This window comes from Lingula anatina, chromosome 4, assembly GCF_051362555.1.
Source record: "Lingula anatina isolate TDL-2025a chromosome 4, LinAna3.0, whole genome shotgun sequence".
Taxonomy (NCBI): Eukaryota; Metazoa; Brachiopoda; class Lingulata; order Lingulida; family Lingulidae; genus Lingula; species Lingula anatina.
In genome coordinates, this window is record NC_141770.1 from 6,660,341 (window position 1) to 6,687,124 (window position 26,784).

Here is a 26,784-nt window from a genome sequence, read left to right on the forward strand (position 1 = left end):
TAAAACTATTTAAGAATGAAGTGCGGCATTTGCCTCACCTGACAAAGGGTTTAGGAAATGAAAGCTTAACAAACAAACCAAAAGAATATCTAAGAAAAAATGCCCTTACTGCCACTATAAGTAATCTGCGACAAAGCTTTGAAAAACAATATACATTTCCTGAATGGGTTAAGTATCAGGTTAACACTTTAATGTTATTGACAAAACAAGTTAAATACCCCTCATTTTGTTAATGTACTGTATATGAATTGAGTTATTTTTAATATTTAATATTTTATGGGACAGCTCATTTTAATGTTTTGCTCTGCATTTTAGATAAGACCGAAGAAGAGGATTATAAGGCCCTTAATGGTGAGGACTGATGAGGTATGAAAAGAAAAGGTAACGTCCCTTCCGTGCTTGTCACTTAAACGGAGAAAGAAACTTTCATACAGTAGGTATGACATTTCTTCTAAAACAACATTAAGTCAAAGACATGCCTGGTTGACTAGAGATGAAATAGACTTAGCCCATGGAATTTTAACAGATATGTTCCCAAAGGTAGAGGGCTTTCATGGTACTTGTGCCCTAGAGTTTGTTAAAAATGGTCTTATCTTATCAACCCCTACTTCTTCATTTGTTAATCTTAACTCCCATTGGCTTACTCTTTCTAACATTAATAGCAATATTCGCAATTGTGTTCAGATTCCAGACCAACCCCAGACTGAAGGGTAAGATTGCTGAGATCGTTGCCTCGTCACTTTTTGCTCTATCCAAGAAAATTGTTTTGGAGCATAAAGATGTTCAGGAGCAAACTGGCAGTAATGACAGTGGTCTTTTTGCCAATGCTGTGCTTTGGAACAAGACCTGAGGACTTCATTTGGGAGCAAAGGGAAATGAGGGAACATCTCAGCAAGTGTTTTGAAATTGGTAGGCTGGAAATGTCCCCATATAGATCAGAGAACCGCCACCATACAAGACCAAAATTGTCTAAATTTCCAATATATTGTCATTGTGGGCAGGTCTATGATAGAAACCAGGACTGGATTGAATGTGAAGACTGCCTGCAATGGTTCCATGTCAAGTGTGAAGGGATCCAGTCATCTGCCCTGGAGAATCTACAGCACACATTGGCAGTGTTGCAACTGCTCTTAGGGTGGTATTCTATAGAGCTGTAATTAAATCTGTCAGATAGACACATCCTACTAGTTGGGAGAGATTCTTGCTAAGTGCGATCATTGCAATTAGCTTAAAAGGCTGAGTTACTGAGGAGAAGGTATGCATGTACGACAGAAACCAGGACTGGACTGAATGTGCAGACTGACCATAAACCAAAAATTTGTGTTCAAGAAACAATGAAAATCACAGATAAAGTAGCACCTGTCCAAAGCTGAGACATTACGGAGTCATGAACAGTGAGTAAAACATAAACACCCTCCACAAATATTATCATTGCTATATTACACTATGTACCATTCATACTTTGGGACTTTACAACCTATGAACCATGAAACCTCAGACAAGTGAACCTTCTGACTAGCAAACCTTTGGAACAGCTGGGCATCTGCATCATCAAACTATCAGACCAATGAACCTTCTGACTATTGAACCTTTTGAACCATTGGATCTTGGCATCATCAAACTATCAGACCAATGAACCGTCTGACTGCTGTCATGCACCTGACAAATCATTTAACTTATAATAATTTCATAAATTCACAAACAACAATATTTAGTAATTAAAATAAATATCAGAATCACAAACAAAGACAGGCAAAAATACACAAACATATCTACATATTGCTACTTCAATTTGATATACTCGGGACACATAAGCATAATATCCAAACTGCCACAGATGAAACAATATCATAAAATAATCCAATCATGCTGACAGAAATTAAAATTAAAATTAAAACAAAAAACAGTTTATCAGTTATAGGGTAAACAACAGATGTGTCACAAAGTGCTGACTATGGTAATGACACTGGACAGACACAGTGATCAGAATATAGACAGACTGAAAGTGTCTGTATATAATAAATATGTGATAAAATTTGCAATTATACCTTAATTAATTAACTCATAATAACAATGATCATTTATAACACATCATATCTGACCTGAAATATGTATTCATATTTAAACATTTTCACTGGTGCCCTTTTCTCTTCAGCTATGGCTTATTGTCTACCACAATCTTGCTGTATATGCTACCTCTACTAGTACTGTAACAGTTTCCATGCATATGGAGAAAATTATTATAACACATCACAACTGAGCTGAAATATCAATTCACTTTAAAACATTTCCATTATGTCTATTTGTCTTCAGTGATAGAGTATTGTCCAACACAATCTCCTTGCTTTATATACCCTGCCTCTATAGTTTCCATGCATATGGGGGAAATTGATTCTTTGTGTTACCTGGAACCCACATTTGTTGTGTAATTGTACTGTTCCATATAACTGGCTCCACAGGATCTGCCGTGTTTGGAAGTCTTGTTCTGGGTGGTTCTGGCAGCACTCTCTCTCAATCAGGATAAAACTGACCTCTTGGTCTGCCAGCAGCTCTTTACACAATTCCAGAAGTGTATTTGCTAAAATCATATATGAAATGAGTATAACTGTTTGAAATGAATTTGGACCATCTATGTAATATAGTGCAAACTACTATAAGGAACCATCTAATGATACACTATTCATATATAGGATGGTTTTGTAAGATGCACAAGATCATTTTTGTATCACCATACTTGATATTTATATCTTGATAATGCTCACATAAATTAAAATAAAAGTATTCATTTTGTGTTTTGAGCACTTAATGACAATAAAACTTGAATTTGTCTGCTATCTGCAAGAAGTCACCTGTTTACAATGGCTGCCCTGTCTCATTTATCCTAAAACTTGCCACATCCCATGTCTTGCAAAACTGGGTGAGATGAAGATGTTCCTGTTGCTGCCTTTTAGTATCTGCTTCAGTCTTATAAAATACATTCCCCCCATGTTCAGCCAGTTAAAATCTGTTCAACTAGAAGACACCATGCTGTATGGAGACTGGAGCTGGAAAAAAGAGACATGACAATGTATAAGTGAAGGTACACAAATAACCTTGCCTTATGGAGGCTACTGAGCACAACTGTGACAAAAGGGACCAGCACATTCTCAGATTGAACATAGTTAAATATACAGAACTCTGCTAAATCTGTTGGACCTTTTGTGAAATTTGAACACAAAATGCCTAATAATTGTTAAAATCTGGGATAATTATATCAATTGGCTGTGCTTAATTTATAGACAATTTCTGAGGAGTAATTTGAGAGAAGTCACTTAAGAAATTGCTAATAAAATTCTAAATCGTGAAAAAATTACTCTAACTTAAAGGTAAACAAATTATGATTATTGTTTTTTTCTCAGGAAGATTAGGAGACCAATTATCTATTGTCACATGACAATCCGTACAGGTAAATGACGAAACGACCAGCGAACCAGCACCTAAAAAACCCAAACATAGGACGGAGTTTTACGCTCCGTGGTTGAAGAAGTATACATGGCTTCGACATGAACCTGATGAAGGTAAGTTGACTACATTGTTCATCATTAAATTTATAAAATTTTACAAATTTCACCATATCTTGCGTTTGTTACTTCATTACTTACTGGAATCTATATACAACTGGAAAATAAAACCAAACCAATCACTTTAATGTCAGGGATGTTGCTTTAATACATATGTATTTTTTTCGTATTACAAGAAAACGTGGCCGCTAATCGAAAAGATACATTGTACATTTTCCGATCACGTAGGCAGTTTTAGCCAGTTTCGACCATGTGCTCTTCATGAATGACGTTTGTGAAAAGTAGTCTTGCGCAGCGATAGGCTGATTTTGTCACGTGCTCCGTTTACCCCGCCTTTATGCTTGTATAAGGAAGTAGATTGACAGTCTTGAATATTAGACCTGCCCTTCCTGCAATCCACTTGAACATGAGCAATCCCAATGAGATGATGTATTCATACATTTTTAATCCGGAATGATTAGATTATTTTTAAAATGTAAGAAGCTTTACGAGACTTTGAACCCATTTGTTAATTTACGGTAATGTGCCATGAATTTCGAACAGTAGAAAATAATTAAATTTGGGAAAAGATCGTTCTGGCCGAAATTCATGAAATGGAGGTGCTCAGAACTTCCAAAAGTTCGAATTTCATGGAATTCTGTCAATTTTGACCGGAAGTTGTCTGTTCATCGCTAGGCCTTCTCCCGACGATCTATTTAGAGTTACCATAATGTATGATTGTGTGAGTGTCGGTAATTGCGACCAAAGGTATACACGTACTTTCACCCGATCACTGTGTATGGCCCATAGATAGAGCGGTACTGTTGTCTAGGGCCGCAAAACAGCATCGTTATCAGTAGTGTCGTTTTTCAAAAGCGATTCTGGCAGCCAGAAACTAGTGTCGTTTTTCAAAAACGATCCTGGCGCTCAGAACGGGAGTGGACGGAGGGAGAGACGGCCGACGATTAGCGTCTGCCACGGCCAGATAACCTTTACTATGGAAGCTTAGTGTTACCGTTGCTCCTTTCCGTGCACTGAAACTGAGAAGACAGCCGATCAGTGTCTATGGCGCACGTGCAGGTAGCCTTCATCTGCGATAAGTGTCTTCCGCGACCAGGTTCGTTGCCTTTACCGTTAAAGTCGGGCGGAGCTTTACGCGCGAATTCGTCCTCATCTCGCCGTTCGCGGGTCGGTTTCTCCGACGCATACGTAGCCTTCCCTGCAGAAGCCGGCCTCGGCACTACGGCCTCTCCTCCGTGCAGGAAGGCTACTACGACCGCAGATCGGTATGTGCGGCGCACAGGTAGCCTTCGCCGAACTGTGTATTACTGTGTATTACGGTCTCTCTCCGTCGTGCGCTGCGACCAAGATGACCGCTGATTGTTGTCTGCGATCAAATATACTAGGTTTGGGGGGGGGGGGGGGGGGGGGGGTGCAGGGCCGTTTTTTTTTTTTTTTTCGCTCAGGCAACCCAATCTTAACCAGCAGCAGCAACTAATTTCCTGGCGCATAGTTGCGTCAATGTACGCATTTGAAAAGCGTGTACGTTTTGTCATTGAAACCATCTTCAAACAAACGCGAGGTAATCTAGAGTAAACCGAAAAGGCAGTTTTTATATTCGTTCAAGGGACTGGAAGATCGTCAATGGGAGATAGTGAGCGATCTGAGCGCGACAATTAGCCAATTTCCACACTAGTTCAAGGGACTTCGTTACTATATTCGTCAGCAAGAGATCGTCAGCGATCCGAGCAAGCATAGAAGCTTGGACTTTTTGTCCATGCTAGATGGCAATTTTCATGTAGTCAGCAGGATATGGTTTGCTGGTTTGCGACAGGGGCGTAACCAGGCATACGCACGGATACACTGTGCGTATATAATTTTTTGGCCAACCATGATATTATTCTCTATTAATCTAGTGTACTTTTCAAGGAATATTATCGAAAATCCCCTTCGATTATAAGTTAATGTCACCTGAATGTACAAATTCTCTGTATAATTTATATATGCACCATTGTTCTGACACCCTTCTCGTTTGCTTTCACAGAACTGAGGTAAACAATACTAGTTACCATCTGAAGTCCGATCTTAATCGTCCATCTAGCTGGAACTTGCTTTACCTCTTAATTAGAGGGTAAAGTGCCCTTCAGCTCACAGGTAGCTTTTGTCTTGAGTGTATCGAACGCGATATTTATCTCAGATAAAAATCTACCTGTGTGTTATTTCAAGGAGCTCCTCCAGCAGACCTGGGGGCACTAGATAAATCTGATCATCGGGCTAAACAAGGAGCCAGAGAAACAAAGGAAGAGTGATTTTTCCTGCAAAGTTTCAAAGAATTTTGACACGGACTTGATCCAGCTTTACCCTCCAAACTAACGGGGTGACATGGGCAATTTTTACAAAATTTACAAACAATTAAACTTAGATATATTACAATTTTATCCTTTAATATAATTTTGGGAGGCATGCACCCGCATGTAAGCTGGGTGAAGTCAGTAAGCCCCTTGTTAAATAAATATACCCTTATGAGCAAGGCAATTTGGACGGCCGCTGACATCAACGGACGGCCTATATTTTCAAAGACGGCTAGACGGCTTGCGACTTTTTTTTAATGACGTCTTGGCTTGTCGGGACAGCCGTGGACGTTGTAAGAAATTTTCTTAGAGTAATTTGACGTACCTAGCTTTTATGATGCGTCACAGATGAATGGTACTACTTTGTAGTGTACGCTGATATTCAGTCACGACGAAACTACTTCCTAAAGCTTACAAAACACAATAAAATGTTTCTATGAACTTTAAGATACACATTCCACGCCGTATGCAGCAGTGACAAGAGTGACCTTCATGCGGTACAAAACACTAAGCAAACTACAGGCCAATTTGTGAAATTGGACACCTTCCGGACCTTCATACGCACGGCAACTGACAAAGCTGATTGACAAAAAGGAAAATTTCAAATTTTCAGCGAGAGATCGTTCGCAATCCGAGAGAGACCAGGAGGCAATTTTCATATTTGTTAAAGGGACTTCGTAAGCCAAAGGGCGAGACGAGAACGCAATTTTCGTATCGTCAGCGTCGCAATCCGAGTGAAACGAGAAAGCTCATACTCGTTCAGTGGCTTTCGTTTGCGGCAGATCGTCAGCCGGAGATCGTTCTCGATTGTTTTTAACCCTCCATCCCTCCCCATTGGAATTTATGATTTTTAAAAATATTTTTCATTTCATTTGTACATTTCAAGGGACTTCATTAGCGGAAGATCGTCAGCGGGAGATCGTGAACGATCTGAGCGAGACAAGAAAGCAATAATGGTAATCTTTATTGCAGCTCTTAATATTGCTCTTTTGTTCTGTTACTGAAGTCTCTACTGTTAACAATGCTATTGTTCGCCTCAGCAAAACTACCGATCGCTATCTCACACCGAATACTGCGGTAAAGAAACAACAGCCCGACAGTACAACTCTTAATAGATTCTTCTGTTATCTGAATGAATGGATATGACAATGTTGTTTAGCGTCCTAAACTAACTGTACTGATCGTTAACTTGCACCTTGGGCCGCACACGTAGTACTCAGGTAAAGGTACGCTAGGGCAACATTGCCAACTGTTAGAACTTTATAAGCGCGAGAATAGCCCGGTGGCCGATTTTAAGGTGTACGAAATTCACGAAATGAAGATCGCGCAAAATTGCTTACTGGCCGAAATTCATGGTCCAGAAAAAACTCCAGACGGCCGATTTTAAGATCGTTCGAAATTCAAGAGCCGTTCGAAATTCATGGCACTTTACCGTAAATATCAATAAAAGTTCATTCACAGTCATTTAGAGCAGGGCAAAGGCAGCAACGTCGATGCTATCGTATATCTGTTTGGCGGAAGATCGTTGCTTCGTTAAATTATTATGTAACGCTACATAAACATCAAATACCATTGTTTAACCATAGAAATGCATTGTTTCAGGTATGTTTTGTGCCTGGTGTTCAAGCCATGGTCAAAGGTCCAAGAAAGGCACTGACATCTGGACCAAAGTTGGGTGCCAGACGTACAGAGAAGACACTATTAAGAGACATGAACAGTCCACCATGCATCAGGTGTCTCACAGTTTAGAGGTGGAATACAGACAATCAAAGATAGATGGAGGGATAGCAGCTGTTACGCAGGATGTGGTGTCTGTGGAAACAGAGGCTTTCATTGGTGCACTGAAGTGCATGTACTTTTTAATGAAGAAAGAAATCCCACACACTACTCGTGGGGAAGGCTATCATGGTATATGATTGCCCTGTAGACATTTTATTTTATCCCAGAGATAAAATAAGTTTTAAACTCACAAGTACAAATTCTAGATTGTTTCAGAAGAGTGCACTGCATTTTATTAACTTTACTTCAATGTAACCTGATGTCAATGAAGCCATAAAAACAATGTGAAATGCCTTATGTTTCAGAGATTTATTCAAAAATAAAAGTGAAGTTTAATTCAGAGCCATGACTATTGTTTATATAAAGTAAAACTTGACAAAGGAACATCTACAAAATGATCACAGTTATCATTAAAGAAATGATGAATTCTCTTACCATAAAAATGACCTTTTAGACTTCTAAAATTGCCCAGAATGCAGGTATTTGCACCAATTTTTCAAAATTTTCACAGGGGAGCATGCCCCCGGACCCCCCTAGCATGGCGAGCGCCTCTGGCGCTCGCTTCCGGAGACCCTCACCATAACTGCTCTTCCCCCACCTTATAATTTCAAGTTGTGGAGAACACTGTCAAGAAATATTAGTCTTACTCTTGTGGCAGGGGATACACAAATCGAAACTCGTGTTTGCGAGCCAATTTCCATCAAACTAGATCGTTTCAAAATCAAGGAATCTGTTCGAGTAGTGCCGATACATGACGATTTTTTGTTAGGCCACGACCTAATCACCCAGTTTAATGCGAGCAAGCATTGCAATTTGGGTTATATTCAAATAGAAGGGCGCGACATACCAATGCAACAAATGGAGTGCACAAGAGATAAAGATAGCTTTGGTTAGTGTGTCAAGAAATGTGGTAGTACCCCCAACTTCAGCACTTAGGATAACGTGCGAGATCAATGAAAAGTTAGAAAAATACGTCGTCCAAGGTAAAGAAAGAAGAGGGACTACTAATACCGAGATCTGTCTTGTCTGAAAATTCAAAACCAGTCGTGTGCCTCGTAAACCCATCTGATCAATACAAAAAATTATAAAGGGCTCATGTGGTCGCTACAGCTTGCAAAGTTTTGGAAATTTTTGTAAACCCTGTTTCGCACTTCGGTTTACATCTAGTGGGAGGGGGGTCTAGTAAAACTGATCAATCATGTGCCAAGATAGGCCATCACAAGTGAGTGAGTTAGGCCAGGTGGAGACAGCATGCCCCCTGCAGGAGATCGTCTACATTGTGACATCATAACTGTCACACATACATTGTCTCAGATCTCCCACTCCCAATCGGACGTGTCAAGATCGACGATCCCAAATATTCTGTCAAAGAGCCTAACAATAGCCAGTGATCACTCACCAATTCAGTAAGTAGACACAGTGAATACTTCAAATTGTATGAATTCCTAACATACAAAGCCATTACAACACTCCAGTTGGAGGACTATGACTTAATAGAGAGATAAAGATACTTGATAGGACGAAGTGAACACTACAAAAATCCCCACAAATAACTTTTATAGTTAGGAAAAGACAACACAGAAACCCTATTGCTCCTAAATTCTGCTAGAACTTTTTACGTTTTACCTCAGATGTTTCCAGGAATCCAGATCTACTGTATAACACCTATTACACCAGGATCACCGGATCCCTTTATCTATCCTCTACCTCTTGTCTCTGAAGCTCCTTCCTCTCTCTCTCTCTCTCTCTCAAAAACCCCGCCCAACTGCATATGTCGCTTTCAATCCCAAGACTTCCGGTACCAGATCACTACAACATAGTACTCACCCTTTTGTCATCAAGAATGTCTTTGCATGCAGTTAAATAGATTCCAGAATCGTGGAATGTCCTAATGTTTCAGATCAAACTTTTATGGTAACTCTAAAATATATCTTGTCCTTGTAATAACGTTATTTCATAACGTGTAAAATTTTCCCGCTCCACCTAAGCCCGACTAAGTAGGTCAAAGAAAACCCGCAGTGAATACTGGGTCGCATCTCGGCACATCCGGTCACATGAAGCGCCGCAGTTTTACTCTGAGTCCAAGTTATTATATCTTTTGATCTTTCATTTAATGATATTATTGATTATTGATTGAGAATACATTTTCACAAAAAGGCAATTAAAAATTTGTAATTGTTATTATTATTATTTTCTTTTGGCTTCAACTTTTGATGGATCTCAACTAACACAACATGGAGCATTGAAGGACCTTCACATTTAGAGTTATTACCATTAAAAGTATAATAAACGTACTTGGAAATATTCTAAAGCCAATTTTTGCCTAAATATCCTGCAAAGCTACTAGTACCTGTATTTTACTTTTCTAGACTGCGCTAGTAGGCTTTATATTAGGCCTACATATATGCGCGTTCATTTTTTTTTCAAAACGTCTGAATTTTTTCCTCAATTCCAAGTATATTTTCTCATTGCCTGGTAACGAAGGTTTTGTAAATGGCTTTCTAAGAGAATGTAGTTTTGTCGTGTTTCGTGTAAAACATTTGACTGTGCCCTATTAACATATCGTCCAGCTAATCATGAGGGCCCGCTGGGAAGGGGGAGGGGGGGGGAGTGATCACAATTCACGGCCACAGGAAATAAAATCATCAAATTACAAATCACATTAATTAATTAAAAACTTTATTCGTATCCCGTTGAAAATGCTAGTCTGGCGAGCTGAAAATAACTTTCATCGAGTATAATGACTTTGTTCCACTAAGGACGAGGGATAGAAACCCGCAATTCACGATTCACAGGAATGGGGTGCTTCACATCTCGGGGAATGATAAGAGGATGTTACGAGTAAGGAAAATACCCAACGGGGCCTTCAGTCCTTGTCTTAACTAAAATGAAGATTTAATTCAAAACATTAAAGCAACTAAAATTAATGATCTAGAGCAAAAATACGCCACGATGGATTTTTCAGCTTTTAAAAGTAGCTGCAAGTTATTTATTGCGTTATTCAAGATGAACATTCTAGGCATTTTCTGAGACGTTACACATTATACTTGCTTCCAAACAGGTACCCTTTATTTCTACTTTATTTAAAATAAACTTGAAATAAACTCTCTCTCTCTCCGGTTGTCTCTGGCCGAATTCACAATAAGTTGATCCTCGTTAAACCTCTTTTATGATAATTAACTATTATGACTGATAAATGAAACTACATTTTTTTCATTCGACAGCATCTTCCGTATCTTTAATAAAAAATATATTGAAAACGCATCTGTAAAGATTAACTCTGAAAGATGAAAAAAATGCCCGAGCTTTGGGCTTGTGAACCTTCTTCAGGTACCAAAACAAGAATAAACAAGCAAGCTACTGGTATAAGTGACGTATGATGCATGGAAAAGGGACAAAGTTAGAAGTGCGTGATAAAGGTTAACATCTTGAAGATTACGTAATAATAAAACAAGAATAATATTCGTTGAGATATTCATTGTCTCTATAAAGTCCTTTTTTAAAGTGTTTAATATTTTTATGAACTTCTTCTCGACAATCCGTCTTTGTCTTGTGTCGCGTATGTGTCCTTTTAAAATGGTGACTTTGTACTGTGGTGGTTCTTGATGCGAGTTTTAAGGGCGTAAGACAGCTTTTTTCTATCGTTTTCACTTTTAATTACTATTAGTTCTATTACTGTACATAGCTACCAATTATCAGCGCTTTAAGCTTGTACTTTTTATTACAGATACAAGCAAGGCATAAAGCAAAAAGTCTCTGGCAGTGAATTGTGAACTGTTGCTGCTACCACTCCTACATAAAGTAGATATTGCAAACATATATCGGCACATGAATCAATAAGATATCAGACAACTTTCATGGAAAATAAACTGAAATTAAAGCTGGATATTCTTTTATCTATTATCATTTCGCATTTACGTTAAATCTCGGCACGTACGTCTTCTTCACCATCATACTTCAGTCGTAGTCCGAAGCGACAAAGTTCAAACAGTGCACATCAAAACCATAAATAGGAGTCCTTAGGTAGGAAACCACGCGTTAGAGAACGGGTTTAATTAAGGCATTCTTGTTGGCGGTATTGTCACTAATTTATAGAATCATGAACAAATCTGGATGACTCTATCTATAACAAAGAAATTATCACCTAAAAATAAAAAAATTACTTTTCAGAATAATACAAGAAAAATTAATGAAAAGAACAAAGGCAAAATAATTTTAAACTAAAAATGGAATCTGAACAACAAATACAGCTTCAAGCAAATGGAAATGAAAATAGAATATACACACCCTTGACTTACGAGTTAAGCTACAATTAATTTTCAAAATAGTGGCGGTACCTTGTCAATGTATGGCAGGACTGCGTGAAAACGACATACACCCTCCCCTACACATACACTAAACACACACACACACACACACACACACACACTAAACACACACACGCTCGCGCGCGCACGCACACACAGGCTCGAAGAGGGGGAGAGCCAAATCCAATCATTGAAGTTATACATCGGTTCATTGTTTGTCCTAAGTAAATCATCATAAAATAAACGAATCAGATCAAAATTATAATAAAGCGCGGAATGTGCAGACCAGCATAATCAACAACTGTGGGTTTGGATACAAAACTGCTCTTCCCCGTTGCCAACGCTCTCAATTCAGGTATATCTTTCAAAATAAAATGTTTATTGTATATAAAAAAAACATGTATAAAACAACATACTTCGGTCGATAATCTAGCAGTGTGTAATACTGTGCATGAACCCAAATATGTTGTAGATGTAGCATTATCAAAATAGAAATACCATATCTTCTTGAACATGAAAAGTCACATTAAAATTCTCCCCCCCCCCCCCATCCCACCAATACGCTTCATTTCTATTGATACCATACAAACTCACAAACTCAGCGTGTGTAGGGTTGTGAAAACTAAAGTAGATCAAAAGTTCACGGATAGGATATGCCATGTAAGGATTCATAGGGGAGATAGGTAATCTCCTTTTGCTCTTTTTTTTTAACCTGTCAATTTTGAGAAGAAATACAGTGAATCGGTGTCTCTCATTGCACTTAGTCAATATAAATTCAAATATGTAAAAAACACCTTTCCTTTATCACGTAATTCCTCAGATGTAATAAAATACAGCATTTCCCTAGAAAACCTTTACCCCCTCTTGTGAATGCAATGTGCCGTCTGCAGAGCTCAGCGTCTGCTACCTCGCTGGATGCTTCGCGGTTCCCGGGAGCTGAACAGTTAACGCGGTCCAAAAAATTTTAGGGAGAGTCAAATGAAATAGAGAGGGACCGTGGCATCTATAAAGTTCTACATGGTGAAGCTGGAGATGTGGGCTAGTTTTACTCTTTTCTTTCAAAGTTTGCAATATACTCAAGCTTTCAGTACCCGCATGCAACCAAAATATTTGCTGGTATCTTAATACATCTCCCACTTGTGTCTCCCCTCTAAAACGGTCCACACTAAAAAATCAATAATCGTATGGCATTTTTATACAGGCAATTGACCTACTTTTATACCCATGCAGCTATCGACGAGTTTTATGGCTGTGGAGTGAAAACGTGATACACGTCTGTGATATAAAAATTATTTCTAATTACATAATTTACAAACAGTGCATTTGGAATAAAGGTGTCCAGATTTGTGAGCAAAAGATGACATTGCTAATTGAAAATAATGAAAAAATTGGAGACAAGCCTAAATCAGAAAAAAATGCATTTTTTTCTCTTATATGCAAATTAGGTTCCTTGAAGTAATATAAGACTGGCCGGAAGTGATGTTCAGAGATTTGTAACGATGATGATCTTGATGGCCTTGATGATCTTAATGGTGGTTCAAAAAATATTATCAAAGTTTTCAGTTGTCATCTGGTGAGAAAGAAATTTTCTGCACTAACACAATCATTCCACGAGTGAAAAATAGTTAGTAAACGCGCCTCAGAGATGCGCTGCAGACGTCACGGCTTTTGGGCGAAAATCACACGAGACATTTCGTCATAATTATTTGATATAGGTAAAAAAAACTGTGATTGAAAATGAATATCGATATTCTGTTTCTTTGTGTTCGACAAGGATGAATTTAATTAGAATACCCCCTCTCTCTCTTTTTAAGCGAATATAAAGGAGAAAGCCGAGCGAAAAAAATAATGCGCATAACATATTATTAACAGTCAAAATATTCAGAAGTAAAAAAAATCAGAGTTAAAAATCTTGTTGGCCACTACAGTTCCTCTTCATAGAGGATCACATGCAAAATTTTAAGGCAACTCGTGGCCAATTGATATTGTAAAGTAAATGACTTACACTTTCACTAACTGCAGATAAAGATTATAACGGAATCAAACAAGTTAAAGGACGGAGTTATTGAGTGTTGCGCCGACTGACAACTCACAACGTAAATAATAACAACAACAACAACAATCTACACGCAATATGGTAACGTGCATATCGGTAACGCAGTGGTGGATTTAGAGGTTTCTGAAAAATATATCGCACCAATATTCCCCTCTTGAAATTAAAATGTTGTCTAACCTTTGTATATTTTTAACTGGAAAATCTACTTATTGTTATTATTCCATTTTTTCATAAAAATTATTTGTTTTTCTTATAAAAATTAAAGTGAAAGGGAAAAGATTAGAGGGAGAAAAAGAGCAACAATTGAACATACATATTTTCCCTCAAAATATCCTTTATTACAGTGAAATAATGAAGAACATACATACTATTGGCATGCATGTACCAAAAACAAAAACTTTCACTAGTATCTAAAAATGAAAATCAATATATCTTCATACATAAAGAACAATGCACCACCTCCAAAAGAATTAACAAAATTTCAAGTATTAGTCGAGTAGCCAGAACGCTAACCCTGCAATGTTTTTTCCTGCAAACTTTTTTTGCTGAAATGCATTCCTTAGGTTGAGAGTTGCAAAATTAGCTTGGTTGCTATTTCCGAGACATTGAGCGTTTTTCAATATGGCCGTCAATTTATGAGGAAAAACGACCAGAAGTCACCGGGTAAACTTCATTGCCAGCTTTTTTGAACGTGTATTCTGTCAGGAGAGCACAACAGTGCTAGTGAATACACTTAAGCCTGTTACATATAGCAGAAAAGCCAAAATGGCCGTCAAAACACAAGGCAGAAAGTAAAAAAAGCTTATCCTTTTTTTGTAAACTTTTAAAATATTTTAACACCTATGGGTAAAGGCATTTTTGTTGTTTAATAATGAATTTTATTATAAATAATCCAAGCAGGGGTATACAAACCCAGCGGTTAGGGCCCTTGAGGTCAGCTATTATTGACGTGACATAGTTCGGGATATGCGAGGGCTACCCATCGACATCATGTATTTGAAATGTTATTTTTGCCAATATATACTTACAGATAATGGAAGCTTTGAGATAGGAATGTATGCATTTTCTACTTGTATTTTAGATATAATCAGGAACCTGGTTGAATGCCACAACATGCCAGGCTCTGTTAGCGATATACCGTTCACATTCGGTACAAATGATCCAAGTGTATCTGGAGTCCAAAGGGTGGATGTCCTACCCCGGCCTGTCTATTCTCCGGATATGAATCCGATTGAACACTTATGGTACTACATATATCTTGGTCATCTGTTTGCCAAGGCAGCAGCTGATCCAGGCACTACGACAAGGCTGGAATAGGATTCCGCACGACACCATCCCATCCAGATTGCCCGAGCATGCGCCAACAGATCGCCGCCTGCATCGAAACAAGCGGAGATCGTACCCGCTATTGAACGTTGTGACTTTGTGTTGGGCTGGTACCATTTTTGTTTTGAAACTATTCATGAAACTTAAGATTTTTGGTTCTGTATACCTAAGATCTAATATACTGTTTATTAGATCTTAGTGTATACCAATGTCCTAAGCAAATGATTTATATGAAAATAATCCAGTTTACAGCTTCAAAATAACAATTATTTTGAAAAATATGGCCTCCAAGATTTTAATGGCTGTCAGCATATAACCAAAAGATTTGTAAGATGTTTTGTTTATTGACTCAAAAAAAAGTAAAGTGAAAAAAGTGCTGTAATAAGAAAAATTAGAAATGCTGTTATATACTGATGAATTATTCTTACCCATGCCAATCTCAATAAAAGAATGGGAAGTTTTAAAGCTACATTTTATGTACATACTGAAAAAGTTACCATAAAGATATAAAATCAAAATTTTAAGGTATGATCAATATAAAAACAAAAACGAAAAAAATACAAGGTTAATATTTTGACAAAAGTTCAATTAAATTACATTCCCCTCCCCACCCCCCGTCCCCACCAACAGACTTGGTTGGACCCGATTTTGGACTTCCTGTGCCCAAATTCCTGCAGAACCTGTTGGCCCTTGATAAACTTTTCATCAGATTGAGCCTGTATTAAAAAGAGAACTTACGTAATGGTCAGCCCTATCAATGATCCTCTTTTAAAGAGTCTTAGTATAACTGTACCTTTCAAGTACACTTTGTCAATAAATAAAATGGTTTGATATATATTATACGCCGAATTGTCAGTTTAAAACGTAATTTAACTGATTTTTTTTTTACCTATTTGGGCATGTTTTAGTGGTCATTTGAAATGCGGAATACCATGCACTTTAAACCCGACTCTTTGCTATTTTACATAATTATCTATTTATAATATAATGATATTTTAAATCATTGACGGCCATTTTGAATTTAGAAAATTGATCAATGTGCCGTATGTAGCCACTGCCAAGAAAGCCCAAATTAAATGAGCTTTTATACCCCCAAAGTATTAAATTCTTTTAAAAATTTCAGGGAATAACATTCTAAGTATTTGACTATGGGACCCGGGGAAGTAGCAAACAGACTCTTGGGTGGGGGTTATTGAACTGTCATATAATCTTATTCCAAGAGTTTAGGGTCATGACTAACAAAATATTATAATTAATATAAATATAAAAGGGGATATGGTTTTAATAAAACTAAATATGTAAAAAAACAAACTGATTCAGCAGCTTTTATCATTTTCTGCCTTATGTTTTGACGGCCATTTTGGTTTTTTGCTAAGTGGTACGCGATTAAGCTGATTCACTAGTACTGTTATGCTCTCCTGATAGAATACATGTTCAAAAAAAGCTGTCAATAAAGTTTACCCGGCGACTTCTGGTCATTTTTCTATTTTTCCTCTTAAATTGACGGCCATATTGAAATATGCTCAAGGTCTCGGAAATAGCAACCAAGCTAATTTTGCTTCTCTTAGCCTGAAGAATGCATTTCAGCAAAAACAGTTTACAGGAAAGAACATTGCAGGGTTCGACTATTGGGCCTATGGGGGTGGCGACTCGACTATATGGCATTACAGTATGGACAGACCTCTATTCAAACAAATAAAAAATACATCAATAGAACAATTTTACATATCTAATTTCCTTGATCTGAAAACAGTAAAGGAACAAATCTGACAAACTACACTGATATAATTTCATTTCCATTTCTTATTCTTTATTTCACAATACACGCTAACAGATTTACCATCATTTTAATATAAACAACTAACAAAATTGTTAAGTTGCAAAAAAATGTCAAAAGAACATTTACATACGCAACTAAAAAAGCACTCGGAGAGCGCAGACCTCTGCCACTAGTAAAGTCTCTACCCAATGCCGTTTCACTCCTAAATTTTCATTCTATAATGATTAAGTTTTTTATTTTTGATTATTAATTGATCTGGATCACCACCAGAAACTATTCATCTGTTCTTTGGCCCACTTCTGACATTCCTGAAAATTTCATCAAAATCGGTCCATAGCTTTTTGAGTTACGTGGATGACAGACATACAGGGGTGAAAACATAACCTTCTGGGCGGAGGTAATTAGTTCAATAATGAGACGGTTAACATGCCAAAGAATTGAAAATAGCATAGGTGACAGCAATGTACAGACATGGCTGAAAATCATATTTAAGTGAATGTTGCAATGGTGTGGGGCAAATTTTCTTCCAGCCTTCTTAAAGCTTTTATATTTGTACAACATTAATAAAATTTCCATCTGAGGACGTCTATACAAATGTCTCATGACATACAGTTTAAAGCCAGAAGGAAAAAGCATTATTATGTCTTGTATATTGTAAAATTAAAATTTATCTTCTACCCTTTTCTGAACCAAGACAGCAGTTCTTGGAATGTTGAGTACACCAAGCAAGCCAACACAGATGTATTTCTAGGATAATGTATTAAAACAAACTGCAAAGTGCTGTTTTTGATTTTCATCTGGATTCTTAATTTCAACTCCGCTGTTACATTAACTAAGCTGTATCATTTTCCTCACATTTTTAAATACAACAAAAATATCATTATTACGGGTCAGATTATACTTGTCATGGAACTTTTTTGTTGGTTGTATTTGCCTTAGCACTTCTTTTAATTCAGTCCCTTAATCCAGTTGATATATGTGCTAACTACTATGTAATAATACAGTCTCATGGTTACGTCTTGCAATCTGTAAAGCCTACAGATTAATCAAGATTTTAAAAATCTGTTAACTGATTTCTTATTGTTAAATTAGCAACAAATAAACCAAATATTGGTATGAGAGTTCTTTGAGGAATATTTTATGTGCAAGCATGTGGGCTAAAGTTTCTGCAAACAGAACATCAGCACAAACACTATATTCAAACAGGAGGACTGACTCTTTAATAGCGTAACATTTTATCTGGAATTATTTAGTAAACAGGAATTCCAATTCTTCATCAGAGTTGGAAAGCTTCACCCATAAAAGAACAAATATATTATATGGGTTTAATATAACACTTCATAATAAAGTTCCATCATAACTACCAACATCTATTCTGCTTTGTGTGAGACATATTCCCTCTCGACACATGGATAAGACATAGTGCTGCTCTTGGTGCTGTCTTTCACTGCCTGCATCTTCATAGTAAGGGTACTCTGGAAAAAGAACAATATAACTGAAAAAACTGAAAATAACATAGAAAACGCTGGCAAATTCCATGACAAAAAAATAGTTAAATGTTAATAATTTTGTCAAATCTTGTCCAATATTTCTGAAATTTGTACAAATGATGCTTAACAACAATAAAAATCTGTGATTAGATGATCTGTTGACTGCATCTAATGAAAAGTGTTTTTTGGGACAACATATTTGGGAAAACTGAAATTTACATTGAAAACACTAGCAAATCCCATGACTTAAAATAGTTAAACGTTAATAAAATTTTCAAATCTTGTCCAATATTTCTGAAATTTGTACAAATGATGCTTAACAACAATAAAAACCTGTGATAAGCTGATCAAATGACTGTGTCTAATGAAAAGTATCTTCTTTCGACAATATCCTTGAAAAAACTGAAAAACACACTGAAAAATCTGGCAAATTCCATGGCTTAAAATAGTTAAATGTTAATAAAATTTTCAAATCTTGTCCAATATTCCTGAAATTGGTGCAAATGATGCTTAACAATAATAAAAATCTGTGATTAGACGATCTGTTGACTGTATCTAATGTAAAGTGTTTTTTGGGACAACATATTTGGGAAAAATTAAATTTACATTGAAAAGACTGGCAAATCCAAGGACTTCAAATAGTTAAACGTTAATAATTTTGTCAAATCTAGTCCAGTGTTTCTGAAATTTGTACAAATGATGTTTAACAACAATAAAAACCTGTGATAAGCTGATCAAATGACTGTGTCTAATGAAAAGTATCTTCTTTTGACAATATCCTTGAAAAAACTGAAAATTACACTGAAAAATCTGGCAAATTCCATGGCTTAAAATAGTTAAATGTTAATAATTTTGCAATGTAATTATAAAATAAAATAGCAAATGTGATGATTTGAGGTTGTTTGTGTAGGAGGTTGCAAATTACCTATAACTGTTATCTGGAAAACAATATATACCCAAACAAGACTTCTCCTTACTATCAATGCCAGATGCAGATTACTCCTTACAATCGGTTTCTGGAATGGGTTGTTGTTATCACAACATTTGACAATGTCCTAAATCTTGCCACATATCATGTATTGTACACATGGATAAGACAGTGCTGCTCTTGGTGATGTCTTTCACTGCCTGCATCTTCATAGTAAGGATAACTCTGGAAAAAGAAGAATATAACTGAAAAAAATGAAAATAACATAGAAAACGCTGGCAATTCCATGACATAAAATAGTTAAACGTTAATAATTTTGTCAAATCTTGTCCAATATTTCTGAAATTTGTACAAATGATGCTTAACAACAATAAAAATCTGTGATTAGATGATGTGTTGACTGTATCTAATGAAAAGTGTTTTTTGGGGCAACATATTTGGGAAAACTGAAATTTACATTTAAAAGACTGGCAAATCTCATGGCTTAAAATAGTTAAATGTTAATAATTTTGTCAAATCTAGTCCAGTGTTTCTGAAATTTGTACAAATGCTGCTTAACAATAATAAAAATCTGTGATTAGATGATCTGTTGACTGTATCTAATGAAAAGTGTTTTTTGGGACAACATATTTGGGAAAAATGAAATTCACATTGAAAAGACTGGCAAATCCAAGGACTTCAAATACCTGTAGTTAAATGTTAATAATTTTGTCAAATCTAGTCCAGTGTTTCTGAAATTTGTACAAATGATGCTTAACAACAATAAAAACCTGTGATAAGCTGATCAAATGACCGTGTCTAATGAAAAGTATCTTCTTTCGACAATATCCTTGAAAAAACTGAAAATTACCTTGAAAAATCTGGCAAATTCCAGGGCTTAAAATAGTTAAATGTTAATAATTTTGCAATGTGATTATAAAATAAAATAGCAAATGTGATGATTTGAGGTTGTTTGTGTAGGAGGTTGCAAATTACCTATAACTGTTATCTGAAAAACAATATATACCCATACAAGACTTCTCCTTAATATCAATGCCAGATGCAGATTACTCCTAACTATCGGTTTCTGGAATGGGTTGTTGTTCTCACAACATTTGACAATGTCCCAAATCTTGCCACATATCATGTATTGTACACATGGATAAGACATAGTGCTGCTCTTGGTGCTGTCTTTCACTGCCTGCATCTTCATGGTAAGGGTACTCTGGAAAAAGAACAATATAACTGAAAAAACTGAAAATAACATAGAAAACGCTGGCAAATTCCACGACATAAAATAGTTAAACGTTAATAATTTTTTCAAATCTTGTCCAATATTTCTGAAATTTGTACAAATGATGCTTAACAACAATAAAAACCTGTGATTAGATGATCTGTTGACTGCATCTAATGAAAAGTGTTTTTGGGACAACATATTTGGGAAAACTGAAATTTACATTGAAAACACTGGCAAATCTCATGACTTAAAATAGTTAAACGTTAATAAAATTTTCAAATCTTGTCTAATATTTCTAAAATTTGTAAAAATGATGCTTAACAATAATAAAAATCTGTGATTAGATGATCTGTTGACTGTATCTAATGAAAAGTATTTTTTGGGACAACATATTTGGGAAAAATGAAATTTACATTGAAAAGACTGGCAAATCCAAGGACTTCAAATAGTTAAACATTAATAATTTTGTCAAATCTAGTCCAGTGTTTCTGAAATTTGTACAAATGATGCTTAACAACAATAAAAACCTGTGATAAGCTGATCAAATGACTGTGTCTAATGAAAAGTATCTTCTTTCGACAATATCTTTGAAAAAACTGAAAATTACACTGAAAAATCTGGCAAATTCCAGGGCTTAAAATAGTTAAATGTTAATAATTTTGCAATGTGATTATAAAATAAAATAGCAAATGTGATGATTTGAGGTTGTTTGTGTAGGAGGTTGCAAATTACCTATAACTGTCATCTGGAAAACAATATATACCCATACAAGACTTCTCCTTACTATCAATGCCAGATGCAGATTACTCCTTACAATGGGTTTCTGGAATGGGTTGCTGTTATCACAACATTTGACAATGTCCTCAATCTTGCCACATATCATGTATTGTACACATGGATAAGACATAGTGCTGCTCTTGGTGCTGTCTTTCGCTGCCTGCATCTTCATGTTAAAGGTACTCTGGAAAAAGAACAATATAACTGAAAAAACTGAAAATAACATAGAAAACGCTGGCAATTCCATGACATAAAATAGTTAAACGTTAATAATTTTTTCAAATCTTGTCCAATATTTCTGAAATTTGTACAAATGATGCTTAACAACAATAAAAACCTGTGATTAGATGATCTGTTGACTGCATCTAATGAAAAGTGTTTTTTGGGACAACATATTTGGGAAAACTGAAATTTACATTGAAAACACTGGCAAATCTCATGACTTAAAATAGTTAAACGTTAATAAAATTTTCAAATCTTGTCCAATATTTCTAAAATTTGTAAAAATGATGCTTAACAATAATAAAAATCTGTGATTATATGATCTGTTGACTGTATCTAATGAAAAGTGTTTTTTGGGACAACACATTTGGGAAAAATGAAATTTACATTGAAAAGACTGGCAAATCCAAGGACTTCAAATAGTTAAACATTAATAATTTTGTCAAATCTAGTCCAGTGTTTCAGAAATTTGTACAAATGATGCTTAACAACAATAAAAACCTGTGATAAGCTGATCAAATGACTTTGTCTATGAAAAGTATCTTCTTTCGACAATATCTTCGAAAAAACTGAAAATTACACTGAGAAATCTGGCAAATTCCAGGGCTTAAAATAGTTAAATGTTAATAATTTTGCAAAGTGATTATAAAATAAAATAGCAAATGTGATGATTTGAGGTTGTTTGTGTAGGAGGTTGCAAATTACCTATAACTGTTATCTGAAAAACAACATATACCCATACAAGACTTCTCCTTACTATCAATGCCAGATGCAGATTACTCCTTACAATTGGTTTCTGGAATGGGTTGTTGTTATCACAACATTTGACAATGTCCTAAATCTTGCCACATATCATGCATTGTACACTTGGATAAGACATAGTGCTGCTCTTGATGCTGTCTTTCGCTGCCTGCATCTTCATGGTAAGGGTACTCTGGAAAAAGAACAATATAACTGAAAAAACTGAAAATTACACTGAAAAATCTGGCAAATTCCAGGGCTTAAAAAAGTTAAACGTTAATAATTTTGTCAAAGCAGTCCAATGTTTCTAAAATTTGTACAAATGATGCTTAACAATAATTTAAATATATGTTGGAATTTACAACAGGTGACTATATACAACTTTTTAAATAGCAGTATATGAATCGGCTGTGCAACAATTTTTGAAATGGAATAATATCTGTAATTTAAAAGCTGGAACATAATTTTCTATCTTATTTTCTAACACAGAAGTTGAAATTTTCTGCATAAAATGAACCCATTCATGAGTGTACTAAATTGACAAGCAATCTTTACAGCTTCAGAAAGGCCATTACCCAGTGCACTACCTGACAACCCATTTCTTTGATATCCATGTTCATTCTAAGCAATACTTACTACACCCTTCCTCATCACTGTTAGCTCTACAGTCATTGTCCTGGTCACATCTTCATGATAAGTTGATAAAGCAGCCATTATCACATACAAACTTATATGGAGGACATGTGTGATCCACAGGAAGACAATAAAAAATACATCTTTAAAACAATTTACTTTATTTTCAAGTGTCTTAAAACTGTTCCTTCAATTTCTTTGACAAAGCAATAAAATACCTGGGTAATTTACATTAAAATTCTTACATCATTAGCAGCACAAATTCACCTAAATATCTGGCATTACATTGAACAAGATGAAAAACTTGCTGAAAGGCTGTGATTAAGCAGCATTACAGATTCAAAAAACACACTGAAATATGTAAAAAATCTAGAAGACAATGCAATCACCTTATGACGATTTATGAAACTCTATTGTTATCTGACCATCTTAAAAATAAGTCTGGAGTCATTGTCTTTTATTTTTTTTACTTTAGTATAGTCCCATGTCTCCTAGTACAGTGTAGTAGTCTGGAGTCATTGTGTTCCATTGTGGCAGTATAGTCCCGTGTCTCCTAGTACAGTGTAGTAGTCTGGAGTCATTGTGTTCCATTGTGGCAGTATAGTCATGTGCCTCCTAGTGCAGCGTTTTAGTTTGGAGTCAGTATTCCATTGTGGCAGTATAGTCCTGTGTCTCCTAGTACAGTGTAGTAGTCTGGAGTCATTGTGTTCCATTGTGGCAGTATAGTCCTGTGCCTCCTAGTACAGTGTAGTAGTCTGGAGTCATTGTGTTCCATTGTGGCAGTATAGTCCAGTGCCTCCTAGTACAGTGTAGTAGTCTGGAGTTATCGTGTTCCATTGTGGCAGTATAGTCCTGTGCCTCCTAGTACAGTGTAGTAGTCTGGAGTCATTGTGTTCCATTGTGGCAGTATAGTCCTGTGTCTCCTAGTACAGTGTGGTAGTCTGGAGTCATTGTGTTCCACTGTGGCAGTATAGTCCTGTGCCTCCTAGTACAGTGTAGTAGTCTGGAGTCATTGTGTTCCATTGTGGCAGTATAGTCCTGTGCCTCCTAGTACATAGTAGTACAGTGTAGTATGGAGTCAGATGATAGACTGGAAAAGACAAAAAAAGTCAATGACCAGGGTTTTTCCTCAAGATCCAGAATATTAGAATTACATCAAATAAACTGGAAAGAAATATTTTATAAAATAAATTTACCAATTAAAGTATTGTTGTAAGTCAACGCTCAAGCATACACTGTACCAGTACTGATATTAAAGAGGTGGGTTTATAGTGCTTTCTGAAACTCGGGATGGTAGTGCTAGTTCACGTAAGTGGACACGCCATGGGAAGTTTTAGTTGTTCATAGTTAAGTTCATATATTACTATTTCGACAGATGACTCAAAAGAAACAATAAAAAGGCCCACTTAAAAATTATATAAGAAGGAATAACGTCAGTTCTTCATTTTAATGCCTCACCATCATAAGACATTGGGTAATTGCAGATGAAAAGGGAATGGCAAAACTGAAGTAGATGACTGCGTGAAATCTTGCTAGATCTCCAAAAGCGCTTTTATTCTGCACCGTCAACATTCTGAAGCATTTTGTAAAATCTTCACCAGCACATTGCATCGTGATGTGAACAGTGAACAACTGACACAGTCGATACCATATGTATCCGTCACTTTAGATGTCTCATCCTGAATTCACCGATTAAGTTTGTCAATAGAATCTATAACAAAACCATCTAAGAAAAGTGTCCTGATGTATGGTGAAACTCAGTGTGCAGAACGTTTGATGAAAATTCCGACTTTTCAGCGTTACCCTTTGCCTAGTCTACGCCATATAAATATTGTTTAGTATAGATGGCGCTATGCAAGAGGTGAGACTTAGGATTTATAAAGGACTGCGGCCAGTATCAGCAACAGGTTCACCGCCTGCTTTCTAAGAAACTCGTGCGAGGAGGGAGAGAGTTCTGGAACCGCAATAGATATGACCAGGCACTGTGACATATATTGCGATATTTAGTAGAAAGACTCAAGGTCGAGAGCTTCAACGAAGTGTCAATCTGATTGGTTTAAAGTTAAGGAAACAATACAGGAACCGTCCAATGAAATTCTTTTATACAATAATTATTCCTGTTTATTGTTTTAGTAAACAAAGCAAAGAGACAATGTCTACACAGTCGCTGGTAAGTTTTATTTTTTTTTTCAAAACTGAAATTCTGTAGCAAGTTCAATGTAAGCCCACACAGCGCCTTTTTATCAGTCGTTCATGATTTTTATGTGATTAATTAATATTCTAAATAAAATTCTTAAAAAATTTCTTGTCACATGACGATTTGCTGATCATTCTGGTAATGGTACAAATGTAGTTTACATCACAAACTACCAAATAAAGATACATAATTGTATGTATCCCGTTAACATGATTTCTTTAATTTATTGTACATATTGCAGATGATAGCTGATATGGAAAATGAAATAAATAAAGAAGAACAGTGTGCTCGTAAGTTGTGTGCGTGTTTGTATAATCAGACTGTATGTGTTTTATGGCTCAGGATAGGAAACAATGGAAAAAGCATGCTGAGGCCTTTGTCCAACAGTGGAACACTATAGGCTCTAAATGATGATGATGATGATGATGTGTTTTATAGTACAACGGGCCTAAAACTACTCTTGCAATTTTTTGTTGTTATATAAATGAAAAGAGATTTAATTTGTTCATAATAAGAAAGTAAGATATCCTATTCTTTATTTACATTAATTAAGTGATCAGTTTGAATGTCTGTAATGTTAATATCAAAAACGATATATTGATAGTATTTCTTTCTATTTTACTTTTTGCTTTGAACAGCCAAGGCCACTGTAAGAGTTTTCTTAACCAACAACTATTTAAAGGCCAAAGTGGTGGGCAGGGGAACTGCCCTCGGGGGATGGGACCCCCAGAAAGGTGTGAACCTGTCAAGGTTCACTGATATGGGGGTCCCATCCCTCAGGGCAGAGTTTCTCCTGCCCAAGGGCTCAAATATAGAATGGAAATTCATTAAGCCACAAAATGTAAGTATGAGACTTTTTTTTTTTTACAAAAATAATGATCTCAGGTAAAAACGATTTTCTTTAAAATTGAAAAAGAAAATTTGAGGTCTGATACGTTTAAGTATTTATTATAACCTTCATTCATTTCTTCTAGTGACTGTGTATTTGAATTATCAGTGATTGTATATATTAGTAAACATTTTATTTTTCATTTTAGACATTAACCTATCTTAATTTAAGTTATTTATTTTATTGTTTTTTCATTCATTCATTCATTCTTTAAATTTATTCAGCCTTACCACCCTGGGTCTGGCTGGACATGGGAGCCTGAACCCTTTAGGAATGGGTGCCTCAAGGTGACCACTAAGGACAGCATGGAAGTGACCTGTACTTGGGGAGAACTGGACATGGAAATAAAAGGTGCTTGAACTCATAATTCTTGTAACCTTTTAAATCTGTCATGTACAACATTTGGAAATCTCACTATCCTATAAAAAACAGTAGAAAAATGATGAAATGGTCCTTTATTATTGTCAAATACATTTAAGACTTTATTTTAGTGTATATCATAACTTTTAAATAATAAATAAAAGATTGAACACACATAATGTTGATTTGAAAA

The 26,784-nt window shown here is 36.0% G+C and overlaps 3 long non-coding RNA genes across 3 annotated transcripts in view; 1 reads left to right on the plus strand and 2 right to left on the minus strand.

Moving 5' to 3' along the window:
• LOC147762167 (uncharacterized) overlaps nt 1-26,784 on the plus strand; it is a 53,741-nt gene that overhangs the window by 26,867 nt on the left and 90 nt on the right. The window lies entirely within an intron of this gene.
• On the minus strand, nt 754-9,694 carry LOC147762169 (uncharacterized). Its single transcript, XR_015333853.1, has 3 exons — nt 9,497-9,694; nt 2,850-3,044; nt 754-2,578 (listed from the first exon to the last, which is right to left on the minus strand). It is a non-coding gene; the product is annotated as an uncharacterized LOC147762169 (long non-coding RNA).
• LOC147762170 (uncharacterized) lies at nt 23,290-24,973 on the minus strand. The gene is made up of 2 exons (XR_015333869.1): nt 24,604-24,973; nt 23,290-24,235 (listed from the first exon to the last, which is right to left on the minus strand). It is a non-coding gene; the product is annotated as an uncharacterized LOC147762170 (long non-coding RNA).